The sequence below is a fragment of the Eretmochelys imbricata genome, chromosome 1 (assembly GCF_965152235.1).
Source record: "Eretmochelys imbricata isolate rEreImb1 chromosome 1, rEreImb1.hap1, whole genome shotgun sequence".
NCBI classification, from domain to species: Eukaryota; Metazoa; Chordata; order Testudines; family Cheloniidae; genus Eretmochelys; species Eretmochelys imbricata.
In genome coordinates this window covers 309,037,145-309,053,512 of record NC_135572.1, presented here as the reverse complement: position 1 = coordinate 309,053,512, position 16,368 = coordinate 309,037,145, and the positions used below count along the sequence as shown (strand labels likewise).

At 43.7% G+C, this 16,368-nt stretch overlaps 1 protein-coding gene across 7 annotated transcripts in view; it reads left to right on the top strand.

Moving 5' to 3' along the window:
- The window catches only part of IMMP2L (inner mitochondrial membrane peptidase subunit 2), an 837,008-nt gene that overhangs the window by 98,157 nt on the left and 722,483 nt on the right, over window positions 1–16,368 (top strand). The window contains exon 4 of one of the 7 annotated variants that reach the window (XR_013344854.1): window positions 15,635–15,716. The exons of the other annotated variants lie outside the window; for them this stretch is intronic. The gene's annotated coding sequence lies outside the window, so the exon portion shown is untranslated. The remainder of the gene's footprint in view (window positions 1–15,634; window positions 15,717–16,368) is intronic. 7 annotated transcript variants of the gene reach the window in all.

Sequence of the window (16,368 nt, the reverse complement as noted above, 5' to 3'; positions counted from 1 at the left end):
GAGGGGTACTCCAGATTCTTGTGGTCAGTAAACATGATGCGGGCCCCTTGTAAATAATGTTGCAACTCTTCAAAGGCAATTTTAATTGCCAGGAGCTCCTTGTTCAGGATCTCATAGTTTCACTCAGCAGATCTGAGCTCCCTTGAGTAGTAGGCGATAGGAAGCAGTATATGCTTGGGTCCATGTCTGTGGGAGAGGACTGCTTTGATCGCTGCATTAGGGTCGTTGGCTTCCACTACGAAAGCTTGTGTCATGTCAGGGAGGGACAACATTGGAGTGGCAAAGGCAAGCTTCAATAGCTCATATGCATGCTGAGCCTCAGACTACTAATGGAAATTGGTGTTTTTTCGGAGTATGGCAGTGAGGGGCTTGTTTTGTTTGGAAATATTCTAAATGAAACTCCAGCAGAAGTTTGTGAAGCCTAAAAAATGTTGTAGGTCACACACATTGTGGGGGGCTCCCTAGTCACAGTCAGTCTGGACCTTGCACGAATCCAGCTTGGTGCCTTGTGGAGACAGGATGAACCCCAGGTCTGATCATACATGTTTTCTAGTTTAGGGTAGAGACTGTGTTGTCGTAGTCTCTCCAGGACGGTGCAGACGTGAATGATGTGTTGGTCCAGGTCGTCTGAGAATATAAATGTATCATTTAAGTACACTAACAGGAATTGTCCAGTAGGTCTCATAGCACATTGTAAATGAAATGCTGGAACATTGCTGGAGCATTAGTCAGTCCAAGTGGCATAACTAAATATTCGAAGTAGCCGTACCAGGTCCAAAAGGTGGTCTTCCAGTCCCCACATTCTTGGATATGGATGAGATTGTAAGCTCCCTGAAGATCCAGCTTTGTGAATATGCAGACAGCCACCATGTGGTCCAGCAACTTGGGGATCAGAAGTAGCAGGTAACCGTTTTGGATTGTTATCTGATTGAGGGCTCGGGTAATTGAGACAGTGGCAGAGTCTGCCATCGTTTAAAAAAAAGGACTGGGATGCCAGCTTGTGAAGTTGATTTGCAGATGAACCTCTGGGCCAGGTTCTCTTGGAGATATTCTTGCAGTGCCGCCAGTTCAGGCTCCAACATTGCTTATATCTATCCAAATGGGTATCTACTCCTGGGGGAATTCAGCGTCACTGTGTGCATCCAGAAAATGTGTTCCCCCACCAATTTCTTTGCTTCCTTGCAGAAAATGATGGGGAAGCAAAAAGAAACCGCACTGGGGAAGGGCTGGGGATGCCCCTGGGCATAGTTTGGGGGCCATTGCCCCACCAAACAGAGGTGAGATGTGGAGGAGCACATGGGGACATGTGCCACTGCCCCCCCTCCATTTCTGCAAGCACATTGCTGCCTGGCTGAAGGAAGGTGCTGCTCAGCTGGCTGTCGCTGACTCTGCAACTGGACGCTGCCTCCTCGGTCCTGGTGCTGGTTGTGCTCCCCTTCTGTGTGCTGGGAGTCATCCTGTTTTCTGTACAACAGTGAGTTCTTGTGGTTGTGCAGGGAAAGGGGTAAGATGGAGGGAAGAGGCAGTGGGGAAGGAAGCGGGAAAGGATGGGGCAGGGGACAGTGGGGAAGGGGGATGAGATGAGGAAGAGAAAGGGATAGGGGAGTCGGGAGGGAAGTGGTAGCCTGGCATGCCTTTGGCAGCAGCTGCAGCCTCCCCATTAAGCAGGCCTATCAAACCCCCATCCCGATGAGCCCCACCTCCCCTGCACCCAGACTCCCCTGCACCCAGGCCCCCCTGCAGAGTTCTGATGGGAAAATGATTTTTTTATTCTCCCCAGGGAATGAGGGGGTCATGAAGGGTCAGCCAGGAGTTGCCAGGGATCAGGGGAAAATGCAGGGAGTGCATCACATGGAATTGTATTTTTTTCTCTGTTTCCCTGAATAAGGCCGGTAGGGTTACAGTCTCCTCCACAACTGGACCTGAGGACACCAGAGAGCTGTCAGTAGTTTTGATTGTCTGGACTGGTCTTGCGTAGCTGGGGATCTGTAGGGCCTGAGCTGTAGCTGCATCCATGAAATTGTCTGTCATTCCTGACTCGGAGAGCCAGTTGGAGGGGAATCTGTTGAGGGGTGGGGGTCCCCCAGGAATGTGCACCTGCAAATGAGAAGCTTGTGGATGGAGATCAGGGTGTGCCTCAGTGAGGAGTAAGGTATGGGGAAATTCTCATCTCTCAAGATCCTGGCTGGTTACCCTGACCAAGTCTGGGTAGGCTTCTTTCCCCATGCTCTTCAGCGTTCATACTAGGCAGGCTGAGATGACATGGCCAGTTTCACCACAGTAGAAGCACAGATGGCACTGGCAGCGCTGTTCATTTTCTTGAGGTGTGAGTCAATGGTGAGTCAGACTGGCTTGCATGGGTTTGGTGGGTGATATAGAAGCTGGAGTCATGGTACGTGGTAAGGAAGGCTGCAGGCAACCTCCTTTCTCCTCTTTTTGTTCTCTGAGACTATTATCTGTGCAGATGATGAGATCCACAAAGGCATCTAGCCCCATTGGCATCTCTACACAGGCCAGTTCATCTTTGATTTGTTCCCACAAGCCCCCTCGTAACTGGTACAGCTGTGCTGCTTCGTTCTTTGTATCCATTGTGAAGCAGGGTAAGTGTGCTGCATAGGAGGCCACTGTGCCTTGCTCCTGCCGGAGCCCATTTAGGGCAGCCAATTAACCTAGAGGCTGCACCTGCAGGAAAGCCAGGGAATGCTAATGCCTAATTGGCTGATGAGTCCAGCTGGGGGAAGAGCAGGGCCAGGCTTATAAAGCCAGGAAGCTGGCAACAGTGGCAGCTTGTAGGGAAGTAGTCTGCAGTCACTCCCTGGGAGAAGGGAGTGTGTGTGAGGGTACAGGGTTCAGTAGGCTGTAGTTACTCCTGGGAAGAGGGAGTCCAGGGAAGGTGCAACAGGGCCTGAGGGAAAGCAGAACCACAGTTTATGGTCCCTGAGCTGGAACCTGGAGTAGAGCAAAGGCCTGGATTCCCTGCCAACCACTGAGGATATGGTACCATCAGGTGGTAAGTGGGAAGACTGCCTGAGACTGAGGATGTGGCAATTAGGCAGTGAATGGGAAGACTGCCTAAGTTGGCTGAAAAAAGAATTTGAAACCACAGAAGGGGAAGAACCAGCAGCGACAGTGGGAGGCGTAGAACTATATGAAGCAGTTAGCTGAAGAGCAGCATTATTTGCTCAAGACTCTCCAGGAGATGAGCAGGGGCAGAGAGGCTGGGACAAGAAAAGAGGCCCCAGGGTCAGGAGGCCAGAAGCCTGAGCAAAGCAGTGTTTCGCTGGTGGACACAGGGGACACCTTAAGAGAGAGATTTTCTTTTTGGGAAAATAAGAAGCCTCACCCTAAGGGGAAAAAAAGCAGGAAAGCCTCAAGGGGACTGGAGATGAGAACCACAAATCAGATGATCGGAGTCACACTGGGTCAGGATACCAGGAAATCAAGCCAAGGGAGTAGGAGCAGCAAGCACACAGTCCACAACAGGGTGGAGCCCAGTTGTTTAGACAGCTTCCTTTTCCTGCTGCTGGCTTAAGCAGGGCCAGCAGGCCAATCACCTGCTCCAGGACTCCATCAATAGGTCTGCAGGGGTGGAGCCTCAAACTGGGGCTGGGCTTAATGGGTTCCAGGTAAACATCAGCGGGCTGCCAAATGGAAGGTTGGAGCATGGCTGCTCCTATAAACCCTGAAGACCCAGATCTTAGACTCATAGGTCATGACAGTCCTTGCATAACCCCAGAATACAGGGAGCACAAAAATGGTTTTAAGCCCCAAGTGCAGGAAAAGAGTAATTAAGAATCAGGCTCGGTGATATAGTGGCAGATTTAGGATTTGATCTCAATACTTGACTATCAACCTTGCTCTCATTTCTCTTCAGTGCAAAACTTTTATAGACTGATTAGGTGTGTGACTGGTAGATGAAATTAGTGCCCTCCTCAATTTGTATCTCCATTGTGTTCAGATGGTGGAGTCTTAAGACCTGGTCTACACTGCAGAGTTATGTAAGCTGCCTTGCATCACCGTCATTCTAATTATATAAGTGGGCCAGGTTCTGATCTCACCTACACTAATGTAAATCTAGAGCAACTATATTGACTTCAGTTAGGTTACTCTTGATTAACACAGGTGTACATGATCAGAATCTGGTCTTTCATCTACATTCTATTCATGCTAGAATAAATTGAAAAGTTGTTTTTGTTTTTTTTTGCTTTTTGCACAAAATACCAGTTCTGTTTTAAGGCTCCCAGCTCCCATGGAAAAGCCCTCCATCCCAGTAACCTCACTGAAGTCAATATACTTGCTCTAGATTTACGTTAGTATAGGTGAGATCAGAACCTGGCCCAAGAGGTTTGACATTTGTAATAAAAAATTGGTTCAGAATATTTTGAGTTGGCTGTTTGTAAAGCAGATTAATTTAATAAATATTGTTGGAGCTCAGGAAGGTATTAAAGTGATGATAATATATGTGGACCAGTGAGAAAAATTAGTGTCTCCTGAAAGGGACTGGTCAGCACAAGCTCCTATAGATGTCAATTAGAATAATTTCCCATAGGGGTGATTTTATAATATTCTCCCATCATCTCAGCCACAGATTGATAGAGCCCTGCAAATCTGCTGATTTCCCGGATGGATGTGGATCTAAATTTTGTCGAGAACCCTGCAAATCTGTGGATATCCACGGACCATGTTTGTGGATCGGATGCAGATGCAAATTTTGTATCCACATAGGGCTCTACAGATTGGAACGTGGGGTAACTGTGCCTAAAATGGTACTGTTGGTTTACAGCTTTGCCATGGAGCTTTCAGCCAGGGGGTGGAGATAAGGACTGTCAAGGTGAAGATTAATCAGTTTGATGATCTGAGATGTGGTATCACCTAATAACCTCCACTTAGGGACTGGTCCCTGGACATTATTCTAGAACTGTAGTATGTCTCAATACTCTACATGAGTGGGGAAAAAATGAGACTTGGATTGGCCTGGAGCTGTTTTAAGAGGTGAGTGAACTTACCAGAATTATCTTTGGTCGGCTGTAAATCTTCTGTCAATTGGATCAGGATCCTTCTATTTCCCATGTACTGTGCCCCAGCCCACCTGTCATCAGTATTAGTCAGTCTGGTGCACTGCTGGTTTCCATGTAGGGCTACTAAGAACCTCATTACTGTGTAAACTGGGGCAAGGATTTAGTGCTAACCTTTCTGTGTGTAGTAAGTACTACCTACAGAAGGCTGGCAAAGAAGTAATAATCAACTACAGATTTACAGAGTCAGATTTACACTTTTGAACATTTAAATGAAGAATGTTATTGGAAAGTAAAATATGGTCTTGTGAAGTAAGCAGAAGAATTGATAAATTGAAAACCAGAGGTCAACTGATGAAGGAAAGTTAAAAAGACTTCATGAAATGACTAATAGAATAAATTTAAGGGGATGCCAGAGTTACACAAGGCTAGTGTACCATTAAGTCGGAAATTGCTTTTAATGGCATTGAATTATATGAAACTTAAAATGGCTTGACAGAGATTTTGCTTGGCATAACAGCATTGTCAGTGAAATATCCCAGTTATTCTGTAGAGAAAAGTGTACACTTTATTTTATTCTGCTATACTGAGACTACAGAAGAAAATCAAAATATGTAATACCTTTAAACAAAATAATGTGATGCTTGTAAACCTGGAAGGTTTAAATTGAGTAGTCATCCAACATGGTGGAAGTAGTGGAGAAAAATGAGAGCTGGGAATTGGTTTTTATTGTGCTTGTTTTCTAGACAGGTCTGTAAACTATTTAAAGTGTGAGGTACTGTGTTTGAAAATGTTTTGAATCATGTCACATCTACTGTGGTTTACATAGATGAAGATTTACTTAAATGACGATGTCAGAGTTTTTCCTATTCTCTGGTAAATAAAATTAGACCTTTTAGGGTGAAGTCTGACCTCACTGAAGGGGCAGGATTTCACACTTCACATTTATTAAACCAGAATATGGTTATTTGCTGGATCAACAAAGAGGCTTGTAGATTTGTCATTATTTTTTTGAAATGTGATCATTCTTTTCCTTCCAACCTCACTTCTTTTTTGCCTATTGCAAAACGTGATCTCCACACTAACAATAATTAACTTTTAAATCAAATTTTATTAAACAAGTAAAGAACATTGACAGTGGGGGAGAAGGTGTTAGAAGTTGATGTGGCCATGTTTTGTATGTAGATGTGAAGTTCTGTGGACTACTGACAAAGTGGAAAGGTTTCACTGTGTGGTCACTGAGAAATAACCATGCAGCCATTAAGTAAATCAGTTCTCTTCAGCCAGTCAGAGTGCAGGAAATTGTATAATTGAGAAATTAGTATACAATTATGGGTCAATAACTGCTCGGCATTCTTGCCTTCTGCCTGAGGCAGTTCTGTTTTCGTATAATGCAAGGAACAGGCTGGAGATGTAACTATAAAGACAATGATGAACATGAAGTTAAAACAATTAAAATGATAAAATACTCTACCCAACTATTATGCTATAGTTGATCATCAGGTAGTACAAAGGGTATATGAACAATTTATTTTTAAAAACCGTAGCCAAGGCAATTGTATAGTAGAAAAAAGTTCACTTTAATGTGAAGTAACTTAAAACAGCTTTGACAATGCTGTCTTTGTAAGTCATGGGCTTTCCTGCGTTAATCTTTACAAAGCTGTGCCTATATTATCAGAATGAAGCATAATGTGGCCCCTATCCCCTTTCCATCTGTGTGCCCAATTCTTATGGATGTCAGTGGGAGTTATGCAAGCAGTAGAGTATAGAACCAGACCCCATGGCTAATGTCTCCTGTATTTACGTCTGTGATGCAGAGAACCATCTTGTGCTAACTGAAATGTATGCAAAATAAATGTGTTTATTCTGTATCATGAGCCCTGAGACTAAACTGATCTATGGAACTTATCTGCAGTACTTGATTATCTATAGAATACTGACTGGACTCCTAAGTGTAATTTTGCAAAAATACATTTGTTCAGTTTTGCACACTCTGAATGTATGTGTAAGGTTGGGGTTGAATGCATGCAAAAGTGTGTGTGCTCTTAGGAAATGTAGGCCTCAATGTCCTGAAACAGAGCTCAGAGTAAAACCTGGAAAGAAATCACTGTGATCAGACTCTTCTTTGTTCCATAGTTCTGTTCAAGAAATTGAAGGAATTTCACTGGGATATTATATTATGTGAGATAGTGCTATATATTCCTGCACATTTTCCTATAGTGCTTGGAAATCAGAGTTCATGTATCACTATGCATACAGTAGAAGATATGAATAAAAGTGACATAATCAATCAAAATTTAAAGTCTTACTACATTTTATCTTGCTAGGGATTCTAACTGTATTGGCTGTTCTTTTTCATCCTTATTTTGTGAATGACATTTTCAGCTTAGCTTCCCTAGATAAAGAACGTATGTATTTTAGTTTTAAGCCAGAAACAAAATGAAATGGACACTTTTTTCCCAATATGTTGGAAAAATGTGAAGCAGGGAGAACAACTTTCCAAATGACTTAAATATGAATGGGGAAACAATAACTTTTAAATGTGTTTGAAATATCTTGAATATTCGGCCTCTTTTGCCTACTCCAAAAATACTTGGGGTTTCAAGTGACAAACTAGCTTGTGCAGCAAAGCATGTGAAGTGATACTGACATTTTCGTACTGGTACACAGGAGGGAATTTTCACACATTTTTGGGTAGATTGTCTTTAAACTGCAGTCAAAGAAAATAGAAACAGCATAGACCTTGCTCATTTTGGACCGCACTGTGTTCCATTGACATATAAACCTACTAGAGAATGTAACAGATTCATGCGTTGTGGTCCTTGGGTAGACTGCCCCCCGCCTAGACCCTCTTTCAGTCCCCCAAATTGAACTCTTCCAAGTGGCAGGCCTGTGCCCCCAGTTCTCTTTTGGGTGAGATCTCGTGATCCAACTACTCTCCCACTGGGTTTCTTGGTTAGACTCCTGTGGTTACCAGCTATGTTATTTAGCAGGACTAATGGGCTTTGCACATGGAAGAGTTTTTCCTCTGGAAGCCTTTGATAGCATATGTTTGTGTAACACATTTGCAGTGAGACAGAAAGTGTTTGCTTTAAAAAAAAGAAAAAAAAAAAGCATGATTTATTTTGCCCAAAAGGAATGCAGCACTTAGAGAAGTGGATTTCAAATAGCAGAGACCTTACTATATATTCCCTTACCTAAACTTAACCGTTAAACTTGGACTGCTGGATAGCAGAAACATTCCTGAATCAGCACTCAGATCATATCCACATAGCTCAGGTGGGTCCAGCTTACACCCCATCTCTGAGGAACAGCCTATGCCAGTGGTTTTCAAACTATTTTTCTGGCGATCCAGTTGAAGAAAATTGTTGAAGCCCACGACCCAATGGAGCTGGGGATTAGGGGTTTGGGATATGGGAGGGAGCTCTGGGCTGGGGCAGGGGGCTGGGGTGCAGGAGGGGGTCAGGGCTCTGGGCTGGGGCCAGGGATGAGGGTTTTGGGGTGCAGGAAGGGGCTGTGGGTTTGAGGGGCCCAAGGCTGGGGTAGGGGTTGGGGGCATAGGGTTGCGGCACCAGCTTACCTCTGGCGGTCCCCAGACAGCAGCACATCCGGGGTGCAGATGCAGGCTTCCCGCCTGTCCTGGCACTGCAGACTGTGCTGCGTCCCAGAAACAGCCAGTGGCAGGTTCCTGGCCAATGGGAGTATGGAGCCGGTAATTCGGGTGGGGGCAGGGTGCGGAGCCCTGTGGCCTCCCAGCCTAGGAGCTGGACCGGTTGCTTGCCACTTCTGGGGTGCAGCACGGTGTCGGAACAGGTAGGGACTAGCTTGCCTTAGCCGGGCAGCACTGCTCGGTCGCCAGTGCTGACCAGAGCCGCCGCGACCCGGTGCCTTACATTCCGTGACCCAGTACTGGGTCCCAACTCACAGTTTGAAAACCACTGTTCTGTGCTGCTTGCAGTCTTCTCTCTTTGTCTCTTAAAGAAACATTCTTTTTCACTGATACATCCACGGCCACCTACTCTCCCCACTTCCAGTTGATGCCCCAGGCTTGGCAAAACAAAACCTATTAACTTTCCTGGTGTTTGGAAGTAGCATCTCCCACTAATGGTTCTATTGTTCTCTTAGCTGCTTTGAAGGCGTGTACCTGAAGCTGTCTTATCCACTGCAATACTGGGTCAGACAAATGGTCCATCTAGCCCAGTATGCTTTCTTCTGACGGTGGCCAGTGCCAGATGCTTCAGAGGGAATAAACAGAACAGGCAATCATTGAGTGATTCAGCCCTTGTTGTCCACTCTCAGCTTCTGGCAGTCAGAGAGTAGGGACACCCAGAGCATGGGGTTGCATCCCTGACCATCTTGGCTAATAGCCATTCGTGGACCTATCCTCCATGAACTTATCTAGTTCTTTTTTTAACCCATTATAGTTTTGGCCTTCACAACATTCCCTGGCAACGAATTCAACAAGTTCACTGTGCGTTGTGTGAAAATATACTTACTTTTGTTTGTTTTAAACCTGCTGCCTATTAATTTCATCATGAGACACCTGGTTCTTGGGTTATGTGAAGGAGTAAATAGCACTTGCTTATTCTCCCCATCAGTCACGATTTTATTAGATCTCTATCATATCCCCTCTGAGTCATTTCTTTTCCAATCTGAGAAGTCCCAAACCTTTAAATCTCCCCTCGTATGTTCAATACCCCTAGTTATTTTTGTTGCCCGTTTCCAATTCTAATATATCTTTTTTGAGATGGGGGAGTGGGGATCTGAACTGCACGCAATATTCAAGGTGTGGATGTACCATGGATTTATAAGGTGAGTCCCTTAATCACTGGGCAATTGGCTGTTATGGGGTGGGGATCTCTTAATACACTGTAGAATACTGAAAGCAATGTAACATTCCTTTCTATCAGTGATTTTTAGTCAAACTCCAAAAGTATTACTAAAATAAAAGCTAACACTGGAAAATTATATAGAAATACACAGATTAACCTTTTGTCCCTCTCATTTTGATGTTCTGTAAGTGCAAACTCATGCAGCTCATACCTCTGGGAACTAAGTAAGCAGTGTTTTCCTATGTTACATTGGGGAAGCTGAGTCAGAGGTCCCATTACAAGAGTCAGGGCCAGATTTTTAAAGGTATTTAGGTACCTACTAGTGTTTTGAAAATCACTGAACTCTCACCTCAGATGTGGAGGTGGGATTATAACTAGAGCTGAGAAAAAATTATTGGACAAATAGTTTATTTTCCAAGAAATGTAGTTGTGGATCACCTGACGCTATTTGCTGATTTGACTGAATAGTTTTGTAGAAAAACATTTGAGCTAGATTCACAAGGGCACCCATATGCCATAGGAGAAGCTGGTAGTGGCACCCTCATACCCAATATACTTGTGCTTATGGCATTCATATGGGATTTGGTTCTGTAGCAGGGAACTAGGTTTCCCCCGCATCCGAGGGGAGTCCCTTAACCACTGAGCTATTTGCTGTTATGGGGTGGGGATTTCTTAATCTTTCGTGTGGAAGCTGTTCTACTTCGTATAAAATACCTCAATAGTCATTGGGCATCCCAGGGGAGTGCACTAACCACTAGGCTATTAAGTAGGATGGGGGGCATTGCACCACCACCTGCTGTTTTGTCGATCTAGTCCTTCCTTTCATTTGCTTTTTTAAAAGAAGTCGAAAGTGCCTGGAAACTAAATGTTTCATTTTGGGTTAAACTGAAATTAATTTTTGTGGGCTTTTTTGATTTGCTGAAAATTCTGAAAAAATTCAGTTTCAATTCAGATCAAACCATCCCCCCCCCCCCCCCCCCCGCTCCACCCCCAAGAATTACCAGGCAAATGAAAAATCTGTTATTTGTCCAGCTCTAATTAGAGTACAGGAGTTACTGACTTACAGTCCTGTGATCAGATACACCGGTCTCTGGTAACCTTAATTAGCCCCATATGAATTACTTGTTTTCCCCAGACATTTTCTTTCTTTTGGGCCACTATATACTACTAATAGTATATACTACTATACTAATATACTACTTTTGACCACAGAGACTAGTTGAATAGCCTTATGAAAAACTACTTTAGAGATAGTGGCAAAGAGTCCTGTGGCACCTTATAGACTAACAGATGTGTTGGAGCACAAGCTTTCGTGGGTGAATACCCACTTCGTCAGATGCATGTAGTGGAAATTTCCAGAGGCAGGACCTGCATGCATCCGATGAAGTGGGTATTCACCCACGAAAGCTTATGCTCCAATACGTCTGTTAGTCTATAACGTGCCACAGGACTCTTTGCCGCTTTTACAGATCCAGAGTAACACGGCTACCCCTCTGATACTTGACACTTTAGAGATAGTAATCTTTCTACTATCATATGTGAAGCTTCTTTGAATGCTTGTCTCAATTTCCTTTTAAAGAAAGGCACTGTGTAAGAATACTTCTGCAAAACATGAGCAGTGGTGTGGCATTGTTATACTCCACAGCCATATTTGGAATCATTTAAGAATATAGGTCATTTTCAATTTAACAGGGTCTAGAAGCCAAACATAGTTTATTAAATCTTTTGAGTGATTTGCATAACAATGCTAAAACAATGAAAAAATCTGAAATCTTCATTGATAAAATGGGGAAAATAACGTACCTACCTTGCTGAGGTTTTGTGCCAATTAATTTGTTGTTTTGTACATTGCTTTCAAGATGTAAAACTATTTTATTAACAAAAACAATGAGAAATGACAATGTCAAGCTTGAAATTACTATCTGAATAAGTTTAATAAATGTAAATATTCTGGTAGGATTACCTTTTTTCTCAGAGACTCCCAAAAAAGACAATTTACAAATTATGAATAATTGATGGCATAAGAGGCATCAACTGTACTAAGCCATCAGTGCTTGCTTTTTGTATCAAGGAGATGAACATAGGGCTAGATTCACAAAGGTACTTAGGTGCCTAACTCCTATGCACCCTGCTATCTAATGGAATTTTCAGCCAGAAGTTAGATGCCCAACCCCCCCCCCCCACCACAATGCATGGGAGAAGTGAAGTGCCTAAGAAAGGGATTTTCAGAAGCCCGCAAGCTAAGCAGACACTTGAAACTGACCTTACGTCCCTAGGTCTCTAGGAGTGCCCTAGTCAGCAGGCTATTGCGTCAGTCTCTCTTTCCTTCTGTACAAAAGACAGCCAAGGCGAGCAGGTTGGGAATTTTTTGGGCTTGGGCAAGTGTGCATTTGTGTCCACAATATCTAATAGCTTGGTGGTTAGGATACTCTCTTGGGAGGCGGGTGACCCAGTTTCAAATCCCTGCTTTGCATGTTTTGGAGTAGAGACTTGCACACAGGTCTACTGCATCCCAGATGAGTGCCATTACCACTGGGCTGTTAGGTATTCTGGTGACACAAATATGGATGCATGTCCAAACATCCACACTCCTGAGTGACGCAGGTAAGCTGTCCTCACCGCTGGTTTAGTGTAGTGTAGACTGTGCTAGTTCAACGGAAGAATTCTTCTGTTGACCAGTTCTTAGGGAACTGGCTTAACTATGCCGATGGGAGAACCCCTCCCTTTGCTGTGGTGAGTGTCTACGCTGAAGTGCCTCAGCTGTGCTGCTGTAACGTTTCAAGTGTTGACGAACCCTAAGTAACTTTGTGAATCTAGTCCATAGCTTGTGAAGCAAAGGATGACTGTAGCTTCTTGCCCCATCTGTAAGCCACACTTTGTCCTACCTGGCAAACACAAAGGTCAAAATAGCTACCCAAACAGATAAGTTGCCTGGTCCACTCAGGTTGGACACAAGGCTTGGACTCACAGCCCCACATTTCTCCCTCCCTCTACAAGTCAGGGTGGGAGAGGGCCACTGGTGTGTTAAATTTAAGCAGTCTCCAAGAGGAGTGTCTCTGTCCCAACAAGACACAGAATTCTACATATCCCTTTCAACCATCTCTCCAAGAGGAGTGTCTCTGTCCCAACAAGACACAGAATTCTACATATCCCTTTCAACCATCTCTGCCCAAACGGAATAATAGATTTAACCCACTGCAAAGACTGTATAGTCCCCCAAAGTTGAAAAGACTTAACACAATGAACCGGATATATCTGAATGTAATTCTGGCTTGACATAAAAAGAAAATGCAATGGTTAGGAAACATAACATGCATTCCGCAGGGAAATGCATAACATTTCTTAGGGACATGGATCAAGAGCTTGCCCCAAACCTTGCACCGCATGTGTGGGTGGGTGGGAATGAAAACCGTGCTGCAAGCAGGAGAGCTTGAATGGTTCTTCACAGCTTGTCAAGCAAAATGTGAAGGGGAATGCAGTTCCCTCCCTCCCAGCCAATTACAGGGTTCCTTAAAGCCTAAGAAATGACCTATGATAAGGTCCCATACAAAGCTATGCTGTGATTGGTGGGAGGGGTGAAGAACCCCCCTAGTCTAACCATCCCTGAGCTGTAAGCTTATGTGAAAGGTATGGGGGGGCTGAACTGAATTCTATTGACAGAATGTTGCTTATTTCACAGATCAATAATTGTTCATTAGCAAAGTGATTCCACTTTGGTGTTTAGAAACAATACTTCTTGTTTGCCCAAAGAAATATCAGTTTCTTCCCAGATAATAGAATAAGTGCGGCAGAAGAATGAGGGAAAAACTGAATGCTAGAATAATGTGCTTGAAATTTAATGAGTCCGTAGTCTGCTAATTTAAGGGTCTTTAGTCTTTACCATATTTTAAGAGTTATAGTCAAGTCACTGTGTCACTTTGACATTGGCATCTGACAGACACCAAAACATTTAATTCAGAAAATAAAGCACACATGAACTCCATTTAGCATAGTCTGTTTATGAATTACTAATATGAAAGACCATTGTTTTTATCTTTTTCTTTCCACAATACTTTGCAAACTTCATTCATTGTATGCCCGAATAAAGTTTCAATATGTATTGTAGTAGGATAGTTACTGAGTCCCTCTTTACAGTTATTGATTTTTATTTGCATAGTCATTTGTTGACAGATACTAGATAGGCATTGCATGTTGCTCAACCAACAAGTGTAATGTACTGCAGTTTAAATTAAAAACTCGATTAATTCACAACTGCTGGGGCACCCCCAGTCATTTTTATTAAATCAGGCCAAGCAGAGTTAAAAGTATGAAAAATCTCACGTACTGCTTGATTATCCTGTTGGGACGATCAGGGTCCAGACATCCCAAGGGGAGAATGGGGGGTCTGAATCCCAAAGAATAAGCAGTTGAATCAATTGCCTATGTACAATGTCACTGTGCTATAAAAATACACTTATGAGGAGAGGCTGAGGGAACTGGGTTACTTAGTCTGCAGAAGAGAAGAGTGAGGGGGGATTTGATAGCAGCCTTCAACTACCTGAAGCAGGGTTCCAAAGAGGATGGAGCTTGGCTGTTCTCAGTAGTGGCAGATGACAGAACAAGGAGCAATGGTCTCAAGTTGCGGTGGGGGAGGTATAGGCTGGATATTATGAAAAACTATTTCACTAGGAGGGTGGTGAAGCACTGCAATGGGTTACCTACGGAATCTCCATCCTTAGCGGATTTTAAGGCCTAGCTTGACAAAGCCCTGGCTGGGATGATTTAGTTGTGGTTGGTCCTGCTTTGAGCAGGGGCTTGGACTAGATGAACTCCTGAGGTCTCTTCCAACCCTAATCTTCCAGGAACCTGGGATCCCCCCATCTAGCTTTGGGGAATGCTGGGAACCAGTTCAAAGACAATAGATAAAATCATTTTTCTAATACAAGTTATCTAATATGGAAATGTAAACCCTGAGGTTGCATCTTTATGTTTATTTACTGAGTAACGTTTGCTCTTCCTTACTATTTCATCTTTGAATATGTAGTTTTTCTATTAAATAAACCCTTTGTTAATTTTTACCCCAAGCAGGCCTCTGTTGTGCAAATTGTGTGGAGTGTGGGGGCCAAAGGAAGCTGGTATCTATGGGGACAGGTTGCACGCTTTTTGGGGTGATGAACCAAAGGAGAAAAGTCTGAATGTGCGGTAGTTAAGAACTTGGGAAGGGTGGATTTGGGGAGATTTAGGACTGGAAGGGCTGTTGGTGTCATCCTGCAAGGAGTCACTAGGCTGGTGGAAGCCAGGGTTAGACTTTGTGCTTTTGGGCAGGCCACTGGGGGAGGGCTATGAGCCATTGCAGCACAGCATTAAGGGCCCCCAAGTTTGCAGGGCAGGCAGTGACAAAACCCCTTACTGGTCTGTGTGATCCCCAAAACATCACATCAATGCTTTCTTAGTAGTCCATTAGAGTATCAGTTCTTCTATCACTAAGAAAATCACTCAAACAACTTCCTTGGTATTGATAAACCAATAAAAATGTATTATGGCTAATGAAGTCTGAGTGGCAAATAAAGTCTCTAACAGAGAGAGTTAGAAGCTGATCTTTACTTTTATAGGTACAATATTCCTTCTGAAAACCCACAAATCATGTACAATGTATGCTGCAGCATTGAAACATCCCTCTGTCCCCTCTTGACCTGAAAAAGAATGGCCCCAATGTCTTTTCTGTCTTTGGCCTTTCTTACTGTTGTTTCAGTGACATGGAAGTTGTTTGCTGGAAATTGTATTGAGAAATCATCTTTTTTCTCTTAGAACCTAGCTGTGCTGTGGTGTTGCTATGCTGCTGCAAATAGCCAGTGCTGATGTGCTTACCAGGGTAGATAAATGTATCACGGTAAGTGCAAATACTGTTTTCCCCGGTTGCAGCATGTGTGTCAATGTAGTTATACCAGTACAAATTTCCATAGTTATTTCACTTTGGATGGGCTATCACCAGCAGGAGAGTGAATTTGTGTGGGGGGGGTGGAGGGTGAGAAAACCTGGATTTGTGCTGGAAATGGCCTAACCTGATGCTCACTTTAGATAAGCTATTACCAGCAGGACAGTGGGGTGGGAGGAGGTATTGTTTCATATTCTCTGTGTATATATAAAGTCTGCTGCAGTTTCCACGGTATGCATCTGATGAAGTGAGCTGTAGCTCACGAAAGCTCATGCTCAAATAAATTGGTTAGTCTCTAAGGTGCCACAAGGACTCCTTTTCTTTTTGCATAGTTATTACAAGCCTGTAATCTACCCAGGTACAGAAGGTAAAAACTTTGTCACTGCTGATCTGAGTTGATGATCTAAGAGGGAACTTCTCTGGGGCCTCCATGGTGGCTCGGAGCTCTGGAGCCTGCACCACCTGCAGGGGCTCGGAACTCGAGGGCTCCCACCACTCATATTAGAATTGCATTAGAATGATTAAATATTTTCATGGTAGGAGATGTACAGTAAACTGAATCCAGCTAACTTACAAAAACAAAGCTATAACATTGCTGAATTATTTT